The sequence below is a fragment of the Citrus sinensis genome, chromosome 5 (genome assembly GCF_022201045.2).
Source record: "Citrus sinensis cultivar Valencia sweet orange chromosome 5, DVS_A1.0, whole genome shotgun sequence".
Taxonomy (NCBI): Eukaryota; Viridiplantae; Streptophyta; class Magnoliopsida; order Sapindales; family Rutaceae; genus Citrus; species Citrus sinensis.
This window is the reverse complement of record NC_068560.1, coordinates 26,126,045-26,140,173: the sequence shown is the minus strand read 5'-3', so window position 1 is coordinate 26,140,173 and position 14,129 is coordinate 26,126,045.

Here is a 14,129-nt window from a genome sequence, read left to right as displayed (position 1 = left end):
CTTCTCTAGTATAGTTCCCATGAGATTTAAGAGAGCAATTGAGAGTTATGTGTTATTTGTTTTTTAGTCTGAAGTCTGAATTTAACTTTTTTTCAGGCATTTGTTTATTTTAGGTTTTTTTTTTTAACTTATCACTTATTATCAGACAATTTTATCTGAATAGAAAAATAGAAAAAGTCCACTTTTATCTAAAGTCTGAAATCTAAATAGAAAATTTTAATTTCAAATCTCAAAAATACCCTTAACAATTCATGTATTTCCAATATTATCTATAAACCTAAATTTTTGTATTATTCTTGACTTTTTTTTAATTACTTTAAATTTTTATTCACATGATAACATTAACTAAATTGAAATATCGAACAAATCAAATTATGTCCATTATGATGAATCAAAAATAAAATAACAGTGTTGACTTTATAATAAAATTTAATGTTATAATTCCATCTTTTATTACAAAATTAAATTAAGAACAACAGTAATACTATTTTTTATTTAATGTTACCAAACTAATCAACTTATGAAAATTATAAATTGTGAAGAACAAATGTATGCACCACTTAAAAAAATATTTATGTCAAACTACCAACTTTTAATTTTTTTCTTTAGATGTCAAAAAAGAGAAAACAAACATGTCATTAAGATATTTTCATTCAGACCTATTCATACTTCAGCAAAATTCAGACCTATTTAGATTTCAGATAAAAAACAAACGTAATCTTAGTTTTTAATGTTATTAAACCGCACGCCTTTATAGTTTATTAAAAAATAAGCCTTAAAAAAATTGAGGGTTGCATAGCATTCCGCTTTAATTTTTTAACTCGCCCCTCGCTTAAAATTTAAATTTAAATAACCAATTAAATAATATTATTTGAAAATCATTAAGCCAGCCTCTAAAGACAAGTCCTAATCAATTATAAGTTGTCTATTAACTTAATTTGTTGTTTAAGTATTATTCTTACGATAAATAATGATTCCGTGCACGAACTGCATTGTTGATCTATTTAATATGTAAAACAGATATTTCTATTAGCAAATTAATTGAGGAGTCAATCAAGTTTTTACATAATGAAACACCAATTTCTGTTATATTACTATACAATTTCCTCTCTCAATATGTGCCACACATATTATGGCATAAGTTTACAGGGTTAACTGAAAGAATTCAAATTTATCTTCCCACTCCATATAACCGGGCTACAGGGTAAGGCTAGAGCTTGATCACTAATTGATTATAGTAGGGTTAGTAACACTTAGCACTAATCTTTATTAATATTATAGATTTAAGATAACAATTAATTATGTGTTCGCTCGCACGTGAAAAAATGATGTATATATGGAGATTAGTGTTTTGTCTTCTATATTTGACTGGCAAGACAAGCAGTCAGTTCACCTCGTACTGATACACTTAAATTACGAGGACCGAAATCAGATCTGTCATTGCACTTACCTGGCCTGAGTATAATATTAATTGCTTGGCATCCAACTCTATTCAATCGAGAAACCCTTACCCTCCTCTCTTCTTTCTTTTTTTTTTGGTACAAAGACGTGCCTAGCATAGACTAGGGCAAAACAAAACGAGCTCTCTTCTTTCTAAAACTCTTCATATTTTGTTTCCCATCCGTTGTTCTATGATCAGCACTAAGCTTTGCATTTGTTTTTGAAAACCCTTTTCTTGTTTTCATCTTCCTAACCTGTTGTAATAATCTCCTAGTGTCTTCTACTGTTAATCCCTTGCATCCGATCTCTGTTCACTTCAAAATGGTGGAAAGCATTCTTACTGTTGTTTTAGAGGTTGTGAAGTGCTTGGCTCCTCCGGCAGAACGCCAATTTAGCTACTTGCGTAGCTACAATAACAACGTTGAGAATCTCAAGACTGAAGCTGGGAAGCTGAAGGATGAATATGAGTATACAGCACGCGGTTGATGAGGCTAAAAGAAAAGGTATAGAGATTGAAAAGAAGGTCGAGAAGTGGCTTGATAGCGTGAACAATGCCATTTTTGAGGCAGAGAAATTCGTAGGCGATGAGGCTGCTGCAAACAAGCAATGTTTCAAGGGGTTGTGCCCAAATTTGAAGACCCGCATTGAGCATAATAAGGAAGCATTGAGGCAGCTCGAGGCTATTGTCAAACTCCGAGAAGCTGGGAGATTTGATAGGATTTCCTACCGGTCCCTTCGGGAGGATATAGTGATTATGTCTAACAAAGACTACGCGCCTTTTGAATCAAGAATGTCCACTTTGAATGATATACTTGGTGCATTAAAAAATCCTGATGTCAACATGCTTGGTATTTATGGAATGGGCGGCATCAGAAAGACGACGCTGCCGAAAGAAGTTGCTAGGAAAGCAGAGAATGAGAAGCTATTTGATCAGGTGATTTTTGCAGAGGTGTCCCAGAATCAAGACATAAGAAAGATTCAAGGAGAAATCGTCGATAATTAAATTAGGTCTAACATTTTGCGAGGAGAGTGAATCGGGAAGGGCAAGGAGTCGTTGTAATCAATTGAACAAAAATAAGACAATTTTGGTAATTTTAGATAATATCTGGGAAAATCTTGATTTGAAATTCCTCATGGAAATGATCATGAGGGATGCAAAATATTGTTGAGAGCAAGAAGCGAAGATACACTGTCAAGGAAGTTGGATTCTAAACAAAACTTCTCAGTAGGGGTTCTAAAAGAAGAAGAAGCATAGAGTCTATTCAAGAAAATGGCAGGTGATTACATTGAAGGTAGTGAATTCAAATCGGTGGCAATGGACGTGGCAGAGGAATGTGCAGGTTTGCCTGTTTCCATTGTAACGATAGCAAGGGCATTAAGGAACAAGAGTTTATTTGAATGGAAGGATGCTTTATAACAACTAAGAAGGCCTTCCTCAACGAACTTTAAAGATGTTCATGTTGAAAGCAGCAGCTCTGAAGGGTCAATAGTTGACCATGGAGCTGAGCTGGCATGCCACCTAAGCTATTCTGATTTAAAGCTAGCTGATGTGGAAGATGAGTTGGATTTGTTGAGCTAGCAAAATTGTTATGCTGAAGAATATCAACACATGAGCATGGAAAAGCTAAAGTTTCTAGAAGCATAATATGATTGGTTCATGATTACTACACTCACGGATCAATTTTTTGCTTATTTCCATGTAATACCCCTTAGGCTAGCTGTCAACATTCTTTGTCTCTATATAAACTAAAGCAATGTATTCTATTCATTCAAGTTATCAATATTAACAAAGGCCAGATTTCCATACTCTGCATTTTTAAACTAATTTGTAAAAATTTAAGTTGGTATTAAAGCCATCTTTGAGCTATGGCAAGCAACAGTGACAATGAAATAAATATAAATCCAACACAGGCTGATCCAAGCAATCAACTGGATGATTTGAATCAAAATCAAAATCAAAATGAAAACCAAAACTCATCATAGAACTTTGAGCATCAAAATCCAGGCCTTAATGCTAGAAACATAGCAACAATTAATGCATCACCGACCGAGCACATCACTAGCAATACTTATGTTTTCACTACCCCTATCAAGCTAGCTCAAAACAACTTCATACTCTGGAAATTGCAAGTGCTCTCCAACATTAGAGCAAACGAGCTTGAAGGATTTATTTATGACAGCCATGTTTGCCCTTCTAAAGCTTTCATGCACCTTGGACCTAATCGAACCACCATCACTACACCCAACCCTGAATATTAGATTTGGAAGAAACAAGACCATATCTTACTAAGTTGGCTGCTATCATCACTTAGTGAAAGAGTTTTGGGCACTGTAGTGGATTGTTCTACCTCTTGTGAGGTTTGGACAACTCTAGCTAATCAATTTAGTGCTAGAACAAGAGCCAGAATACTATACCTCAAAACTCAGATTCAAACCACTAAAAAGGGCTCATCAACCATTCATGGCTATTATTCCAAAATGAAAACAATGTTAAATGCACTTAAGAGCTGCAGGAAATATTATGAGTGATGATGATTTTATTATGTGTATGTTGGCTTGGTTGGGGCCAAAATATGATTCGGTAGTAACTAATATCAACTTAATGTAGGAGAGTCCCTCACTCTCAGAAGTCTATGGCATGTTGTTGAGCCAAGAGAACAGAACTGAACAAAACTTGAGCTTAGGAGCTATTGAGGCAAACTATGCACAAATGAGGAATGAGAGAAGAAACTGGAGCAACAATGAAAGGACTGCTAATCAACAATCACTTGGAATAGTGTTTAGAAGCCCTAGAAATAATCATGCAAACAACCAAGCCAATCAAAACCCTCAAAACAAAGGAAAGGGCAAAGCAGTAGCTGATGACAGTAGTTCATATCTAAAAGGACCATGTCAAATTTGCTAGAAAATTATGCACACAGCAGCTAAGTGTTGGCACAGATTCAAGAAAAACTATGTGCCACAGCTAAACAAAAGAAAAGATAAAAGAAGTGCATATGTAGCTTCAGCTGAAGGTCAAAGTAGTAGAGCTTGGTATCTTGATAGTGGTGCCACCAATCATGTGACTAACACTCTTGGAAACATCAACATCAACTCTGAATATCAAAGTAATGATAAATTGGCTATCAGTAATGGTGAAAACTTTAATTACTCACATTGGTCACTCTGTTCTACTCACTTATGATCCACACAAACACATTACTCTAAATGATATACTGTCTATGCGCGACATTACCAAAAATCTTATCAACATCTCCAAACTATTACATGACAATGATTTTGATGTTGAGTTTCAAAAATTTGTTTGTTTCATTAAGGACAATAGGCAAGGGAAAATTCTAGTGAAATGAGTGGTTAGAGATGGGCTATATGAGCTGTTGTGCTTACCTACCAACTTGAGCAGGAACAAAAATCCTTATACTACTTCATTTTTTGCATCTTCAAAATCAGAGTCAATAAACTTCCTTTATAGTCCAGTGTCTATGTTGTCTTTTAATTCAAGTGATGAGTCTGCTAGAGTCAGTGTTGAGTCAAGTGCAGCTGATAAATCAAGTAGCAGTAGTTTGCAAGCTGCAAAAGAAATTAATTTATGGCATTTTAGGTTAAGATATCCTAGTGTATCAGTTTTGAAAGACACCTTACTGTCTTGTAATCAGCTTAAAATGAATACAAATGATGTTCCTTCAGTTTGCTATGCATGTCAGTATGAGAAGCAATCTAAACAACCATTTAAAAGCACTGAAACTAAAACTAAAACAGCCTTAGAACTAATTCACACAGACTTATGGGGAGTAGTACCAATTCCTTCAACTCATAGACACAAATACTACATATCTTTTGTTGATGATAAAACTAGATACACATGGCTTTTTCCCATAACAGCAAAATCTGAAGCCCTGGACACTTTAATTGCTTTTAAAAATCAAATTGAAAAGCAATTAAACTTGAGAATCAAAGCATTACAGACAGACATGAGAGGTGAATTTAAGACTTTTGAACCATATCTAAAAAGAGAGGGAATAGTTCTGAGACATTTATGCCCTTATCTATATGAGTAAAATGGCAAGGTGGAGAGAAAACACAGACACATTATAGAAACTGGACTCACCTTGCTAACTCAAGCTAAAATGCCTTTGAAATTTTGGCAAGAAGCCTTTAGTTAAGTCGCCTTTATTATTAACAGACTTGTCTCACTTGTGCTGAAAAATAAAACACCATTTGAGCTGCTATACTCCCTCAAACCTGATTACACACAAGTTAAAGTCTTCGGCTGTGAGTGCTTTCTATTTCTAAGACCATACAACAAACACAAATTTGATTTCCACACCTGCAAATGCATTCTGTTAGGAGTCAGCAATACATAAAAAAGATATGTCTGTATGAGTGACTTAGGGAGAATCTATATCTCAACTAGTGTCAAGTTTAATGAAAATTCTTTCCCTTTCTCAAACGATTCTAATTTCAGCAAGCAAGAGTCAGAAAGGAGGGATCATGGTGCATTGTTTGAAAAATTTCAAGATGTGTCATTCTCGGTCAATAGTTCTTATGATTTCACACAATTAACAGCAGCTCATAGCTGCTCTCAAGACACTACTGGAAATACAGAATGCAGCCCCAAGTCCTATTCAAAATGAAATACAATAGGTTTTCGATACTGACTCAGGTAATCATTCATCACACACACACTCACACCAACATTATTCAACTCATTAGTCTCAATCACTTAGCCTAGAAAACATTCACAGTCCACCTCAAATCACAGAAATAGACATTCAGAACCTTGCCATACAAAAAGCCTTGCCCTCACATCCCATGATAACAAGGTCCAAGGTTGGCATTTTCAAACTAAAACTATACAAGGTCTTAAGTAAAACACAACCTCCACTTCCTAAAATCACCACAGAAGCCTTAAAGGATCCAAAATGGAAAACAACAATGAATGATGAGTACAATGCCTTGATGAAAAATGAAACTTGGACCTTAATACTGAATAACCAAAACTACAAGTAGATTGGAAATAAATGGGTATACAAAGTGAAAGAGAATTCAGATGGCACCATTAACAAATACAAGGCCAGAATTATTGCAAAGGGGTTCCTACAAACCCCAAAACTTGACTTCAATGAAACATTCAGCCCTGTAGTCAAAGCTATAACTATCAGAATCATTTTGACATGGCTGTAAACAATGATTGGAAGCTTAGGCAGGTCAACATAAATAATGCTTTCTTAAATGGTGACCTGACAGAGACAGTGTATATGCCACAACCTGAAGGTTTCGAAGACAAGAATAAGCCAAACTACATTTGCAAGTTGAGGAAGGCCTTGTATGGACTGAGGCAAGCTCCCAGGGCATGGTTTGACAAATTGAAAGGTGCTTTAAGCTCTTCAGGATTTAAAAATTCTAGGAGCGATACATCCTTCTTTTTCAAGAGAACAGAATCAAAGTTAATTATTATGCTCATATATGTAGATGACATAATAATTACTGGGAATGACAATAAAGGTATCGAAGAAGCGGTAAGAGATTTGAATAAAACTTTTATCTTGAAGGATCTCGGAGACTTGAATTTCTTTCTTGGGATATAAGTTTTTAGAAATTAAAATTCTCTCTTACCGTCTCAAGCTAAATATGTTCAAGACCTCATGGCCAAGACAGAGATGACAGATTGCAAGGGTATAGAAGCACCATTTAGCACCACTAAGAAACTAAATAAAGATGTTGGAGAAAGATTTCATGATCCCACACTATAGGAGTGTCATAGGAAGCCTGCAATATGCAGTTTTAACAAGGCCAGAGCTTGCTTATTCAGTAAACAAGCTTAGTCAGTTTATGTCGGATCCCAGGCATCAACATTGGGTGGCATGTAAGAGCATGTTGAGGTATCTCAAGAACACAAAGAACATGTGCCTGAAATTAAAAAAAATCTGAGCATTTGGATCTTATTGCCTATACAGATGCAGACTGGGCTAGTGATCCAGATGATAGAAGATCTATAAATGGCTATTATGTGTGCTTGGGAGATAACTTAATTGCTTGGAGCTCAAGGAAACAAGGGATAATTGCAAGGTCCACTGCAGAATCTGAGTATAGAGCCATGGCTTTGTGCAGTACTGAAATTAAATGGGTTAATTATTTGCTTGGTGAGTTAAGAATAGAAGTTGAAAGGGTTCCAATGATCTTGAATGACAGCACTAATGCAGCAGCTATAACAGCAAATCCAGTGTATCACTCAAGAACAAAACACTTCGAGATAGATCTTCATTTTCTCAAAGACAAAGTTACCAAAGGAGATTATGAGATAAACTATATTGCCAGCAAAGATCAAATTGCAGATATGCTAACCAAACCTTTACCATACTATAAATTCATATGCTTTAAGAACAAACTCAAAGCCATTGACAAGACCTTGAGTTTGAGAGAGGGTGTTAAAAGCAGTAAATGTGAAGGTTCAATAGTTGACCATGGAGTTGAGCTGGCATGCCACCTCGGATATTCTAATTTACAGCCAGCTGATATGGAAGATGAGTTGGATTTGTTGAGCTAGCAAAACTGTTATGCTAAAGAATATTAGCACATGAGCATGGAAAAACTAAAGCTTTTAGAAGCATAATATGATTGGCTCATGATTGCTACACTCACGGATTGATTTTTTGTTTATTTCCATGTAATACCCCTTAGGCTAGCTGTCAACATTCTTTGTCTCTATATAAACTAGCAAAGCTTTGTATTCTATTCATTCAAGTTATCACTATTAATAAAGGCCTGATTTTCATACTTTGCTTACATTTTTAAAGCAATTCGTAAGAATTTAAGTGTATAACCAATTGCATATTCAGTTATAGAGTTAAGCTACTATAAACTAAAAGGAGAGGAGTTCAAGCAAATCTTTTTGCTAATAGGATACACCTACATTGAATCCATTGACGACTTGCTATGATATGGTATAGGTTTGGGTTTATTTCAAGGCATAAAAAATATAAAAGAAGCACGAGCTCGAGTACACACTTTGGTCAATAAACTCAAAGCTTTTTGTATGTTGCTGGATGATGATGAAAACATTTTCATGCATGATGTTGCTTGTGATGTTGCCATATCAATTACATCTAGAGAACAAAATATGTTTACGGCAACAGATGAACTAGTTAGTGGGTGGGAATGGTCAGATGAGGGTAGAGTAAGACATTTCACTTCAATTTTCATACTTGATGTCAAGACTTATGTGCTTCCTGAAGTAGTGGAATGTCCTCAACTGAAACTTTTCTCTATGCATGCTTAGAAAAATTCATTTTTTGCAATTCCACAAAATCTTTTAAGGAGTATGTTACAGGTAAGAGTTTTAGACTTGACTGACATGAATCTATTATCACTGCCTTCATCAATTGGTCTCCTAACAAACCTTCATACATTGTGTTTGTACAGCTGCATACTGAAAGACATGGCTGTTATTAGTGACCTGAAGAAACTAGAAATCCTTTGCTTACATGGTTCTTCTATTTATCAGTTGCCAGTTGAAGTAGGTCAGTTGACTCAGTTAAGGTCACTTGATTTGAGACATTGTAGCAATCTACAGGTTATTCCACTAAATGTTTTATAAAATTTATCCCATTTAGAGGAATACATTCTTAGCTTTTATAAATGGGAAGTGGGGGTGGTAGATGGGGTCAAGAATGCAAGCCTTGAGGAGTTGAAGTTGTTAGGGGGACTTAGCATAAGATTTCTAGGTATCCAACTCAAAAGACTAGTCTTTGAAGTGGAGTGACCTACCTTTTTATAAACCCAAGTTTCTCTCATTTTTTACCCAATGTGGGACACAACTCAACAATCTCCCCCTTGGACGAAACTACTACCAGACTCCTGTCATTTCATCCGACACACCTGAGTTGTTCCACCACCACATTCCAACTACTAGGGTCTAGCTCTGATACCACTTGTTGCGAGAACTTAGCATAAGATTTCTATGTATCCAACCCAAAAGACTAGCCTTTTAGGTAGAGTGACCTACCTTATTATAAACCCAAGTTTCTCTCCCTTTTCTAACCAATGTGGGATACAACTCAACAGAAGCATTTGCCTAACTTGACCTCTTTAGAATTAGAAGTCAATGATGCCAACACTCTACCAAGAGGAGGCTTGTTCTTGGAGAAGCCGGAAAGGTAGAAAATATTAATTGGACATAGGTGGTCTCGGGGGTTTTATAGATAATCTAATAAGAGTTATAGAAGCTTCAGAATCGACTTGGATGCCAACGTACGCTTAAAGGATCAAGATACGGTGCAACTCTGGGGAATTGAAGAGCTTAGTTTAGCTGAACTGCTAGATCATATCAAGAATTTTGTTAACAAATTAGTCAAAGTGGGTTCTTCACAACTCAAGTATCTGTAGATCAAAGGTTATCGAGGCCCCCAATTTGAGTGTGTTAAATAAGGTTTGATCTTGAATTTTGAGCTATCCAATATGCATGCCTAGCTTGTGCGAAAGCACATAATTATATGTGCTGTGTGTTTGTATTGAAAAACATTTCTAAGGGTTGGCCGTTTACACAAATAGATCTCGTTGATATCATGTTTGTATTAAGACGTCCTGTGTTGACAAAGGAAGAAACAACTTCTGATATGCAGTTAAGTGAAATCATCTTGGAGGACGACGTCATTGTTTCTAATACACTTTTCATTGAAAAGGTGAGTTATTGAAAACTCAATAATCTTATTAATTCTTTAATTAATTATGACTTTTTTATTGCCGTTTGTTGGCAAACATAAATATGCAAGAGTAATTGATAATCATAATTTATAATTGTTTCAAACTTTTAAACCCAAAGTGTTGTAGGTGTAACAAATACATTCTAAGAGCATCACCAAAAGATTATTCAAATAAGATTTTATCACTTGTTTGAAGAGCCACATCAATATTTAAAGCTCCAAAAAACACTCCAATTAAGATTATTTAAATAAGAGATTTCTCTCTTTTCAAATTTGGAGAGTTGATTTCTCCCTCTTGAATTTATATTTTATTATTTTTCATTGGAGAAAGAGAAAAAAGTGCTTTAATTGTTATTAACTTTTCTTTTAAAAAAATTATTATTTGATTAAAATAATATTAACTTATTTATATTTGAAGAGTCTTTTGGAGAATAACATGCTCTTTTACTCTTTTATTTGCCACATAGGTAAGTAAATTGATATTTGAACAGTAAAATTAATGGAGACTTTTAGAGATGCTCTAACAGAATGAAATGTATTTAGGACTCACTACTACTACTGCTAGATATAAGCACCTGCTAATTGGTAACTACTATTATGCTATAATGGTCTGCACTGTTTGTAAATACTACATATATATGTTGTGATGACTAGTGACTCCATAAAAAAGAAAATATTTTAACTAGTAAATTAATTTGAGCTTTTGAATGGTAAAATCACATTTAAAGAGTTGCCATACATCTTGCTATAGCATGCGCACTTTTAGAACATATTTTAACTTTAATTAAGTAATATTACATATCGAGCATCCTCCCCCCCCCCCCCCCCCCAAAAAAAAGAAGTTACGTACCTACGTTTTGGGTATATATTTTATATTTATTTTGACTAAAAATAGATTCAAGCTAGTATTTTATAATTAATTTGTTTTCGAGAATTAGTATGGAATAATTTGGAAAAACTTGAATGCTTGAAAATCATAACAAGAAGTTAATTTTGCTGATCGATCAGGTTGCGTTGCCAAACTTGGAGACCTTGGAGCTGGATACAATATTAAATATCGAAAGGATTTGGCAAAATCAAGTTGCAGCCATGTCTCGTGGTATTCAGAATTTAACGCGCTTGATTATAAGAAGTCTTAGGAATTTAAGATGTCTGTTTTCATCTTCTATAGTTATCAGGTTTGCTCAGACTCCAATACCTTGAGATACGTTGGTGCCCTATCATGGAAGAGATAGTAAACGTGGACCATGAATACAGAGAAGAAGAAGAAAAATGGAAGAATGTAATGCTGCCTCAGTTACAAGTTCTAAAGATGATAGGTTTTGAAAAGCTCACAAGCTTTTGCGCAAGAGACGTGCATGTTGAGTTTCCATCCTTGAAACAGTTATCAATAGTGAATTATCCTGAATTCGCTGTTGACTTTTCAAAACAGGTGCATACAAGACTTTAATTTAATTAGAGTTTCATTGTCATTGCCTTCAACATTTAGTTTCTTACAGACAAGAATTCGTAAGTGGCATGCTTTCTATTTACTACATGAAATTTTTGGAAGAAACATAACCTTCATTTTTATTTTTATGATTGGACAGCACCAGGTATTCCCCAACTTAGAAGAATTGAGAGTTAATGTAAAGCACATAACAATAAAACGCCATTTTCCAGAAAGACTTGCTTTGCAACCTTAAATGTCTTAATATCACCTTTGCCGAGTCCACTACTATTTTATCACTGAGTATACAACTGTTCGGAGAAATGCCTTGGAGACATCAAGGACCACAGTCTCTGCTATTGGTCTCTTGCTTTACCTTTTATTTTCATTTCTTTCTCAAACAATTTCTTCAGCTTATTTAATTTATACAATATGCATGGCGCTTTTTTACGATTCGGCCTCTACACTTAATCTGTATAGTTCATAATTTATAACAATGACATTTGAATATACAATAACTCTTTTTGTGCAACTGATTTTCAACTTTCAGTCAGCGGCAAGTAAAAGCATAATACACACACGCACATGCTTGTCAAGAAATTAGTGTCATGATCAGCATTATTGTTTTATAAAAATAAAAAATTCAGAAAAGTCACACATACTTGATTGTAGCTAGTCATTAGTCTAAGGATTATTATGACGCAGTGCAAAAGTGAACTAGATGTTGTTCTAGTGTATGCTCTTGAAACTCTAACTTTTAAAAAGAGAAAAGATCGAATTACCGATAAAGATAAACTCAAAAAAGAATAATCTGAAAATTATTATGAAAAATTGAAGGTGGTACAATAAACTATAAATAACAATCCTATATATACTAATAGCTAACTTAATCTTAATCTTTTTCAGATAAGAGAAATAATCTAAAATTATAAATAAACTATTGTTACAAATATGACTCAGATAAATTTTAATAAAATAAGATAAATGCTATCAAAATACTAAATACTAACTTAAATATTATAATTCCTAGTATATTTTATCCCTATATTCTTCGTCCATAGGTCTCCTCATCTTTGAAAAAAACTCGTCCTCAAGTTTTGCTGATAACAAAATACAATTTAGAGGATGAAACTTGTAGTAAAGGAGTAATTGATCTTGTAATGCAAATATATAGCAATTTGCATCAACTAATCTTGAAACTTGAGAGTACCAAAGCTTTAATTTCTTTTTGTTTTTGAGTATGGCTCTTCTAAAAGATGCAGACTTATAGGAACTTTTAACTTTCTCCTTGCTTTGTTCATGTACTTTTCATTCAATTTCTTCTTTTGAGCTAAGTGTTCTTTGAGTACAACTTTCTTGTCTTCAATGTGTATAGGCATAACCATATCAACTGTCTCAAAGTCTTAAAGATCAATTTGCTTAGCTTCATGAATAATTGGTAAAACTATATAACTTTATCATCTTCAAGAACAATTGATGTTTTTTCACCTTCAGTTTCTTGCACAATTTTAATGATATTATTAGATATAAAACTCAAATCAAGAATAGGTTGTACCTACTTATTGGAAACTTTAGACTCATTTGAAATATCCTTAAAAGAAGCTTTCGTGACATTCTTTTCTTCTGATGATGACATTGGTGGAACTTGCTCTTCCATGCTAAGATCTTCAACTTCAAAATCTTATTTAAACCCTTTGTCACTAATGACTATATTAGTTGAAACATGAACAATCAACAGTTCTTTAGTAACTCTAGAATCAAGCTCAACATTTCTTTTTGTATTGAAGTTATTAACCTCAAGAGTGAAAGAAGGTTGCTCTTCGACAATAGAATCCTTTGGTGATGAGGTTTTCACTATAAGATCTTGTTTCGACAAAGAACCATCAAGCTTAGGTTTTGGTAAAATAAATCTATCAGACTCTTCATCTTTTCTTCTTTGACCCTCGTGAGGCTCTTGTACTAGTTCAAATCTATTCATTGCCTACTTTCTATCTCTCTTGATTTGCAATTCAACTTCTAAAGTAATTTTAATGACACCCCAATATTTATTAGTAGCATCAAGTTGTAACAAAACTCATTCCTTAATATTAGCACGTAATCTTTTCACAAATCTTGAAATTGCATCTTCGTCATCTTTAGAAAGATTCACAAGACAATGATAATTTTGAAGTTGAGATTTATAGATTCCAATAAAATTTGTACCTTGTTGAAACTTATCAAATTTTCGAAGGATTGTTTGAAAATACTCAGGAAGAATAAAATAAGCCTTTATTTTTATTTTCATGCCATGCCAAGTTTGAATCTTATCTCTTTCATGTTGAATCCATGTTACTTGTAAGTTGGTTCACCGTTGTGATGCATGTTCCATTAATTTAGAGGACATGTACTCAACATGTTTATCCTTTAAAATATCTTCAAGAGTATCTTCAAATTTAAAGATCCAATCGAAAATATCCTCAGGATTAGTAAATCCATCATAATAGAAAAGATCATCATAATCTCTTTTATATCTCATTGTACCTTTTCTTTTAATTTTTTTAGAGCTTTTATGAGAATGG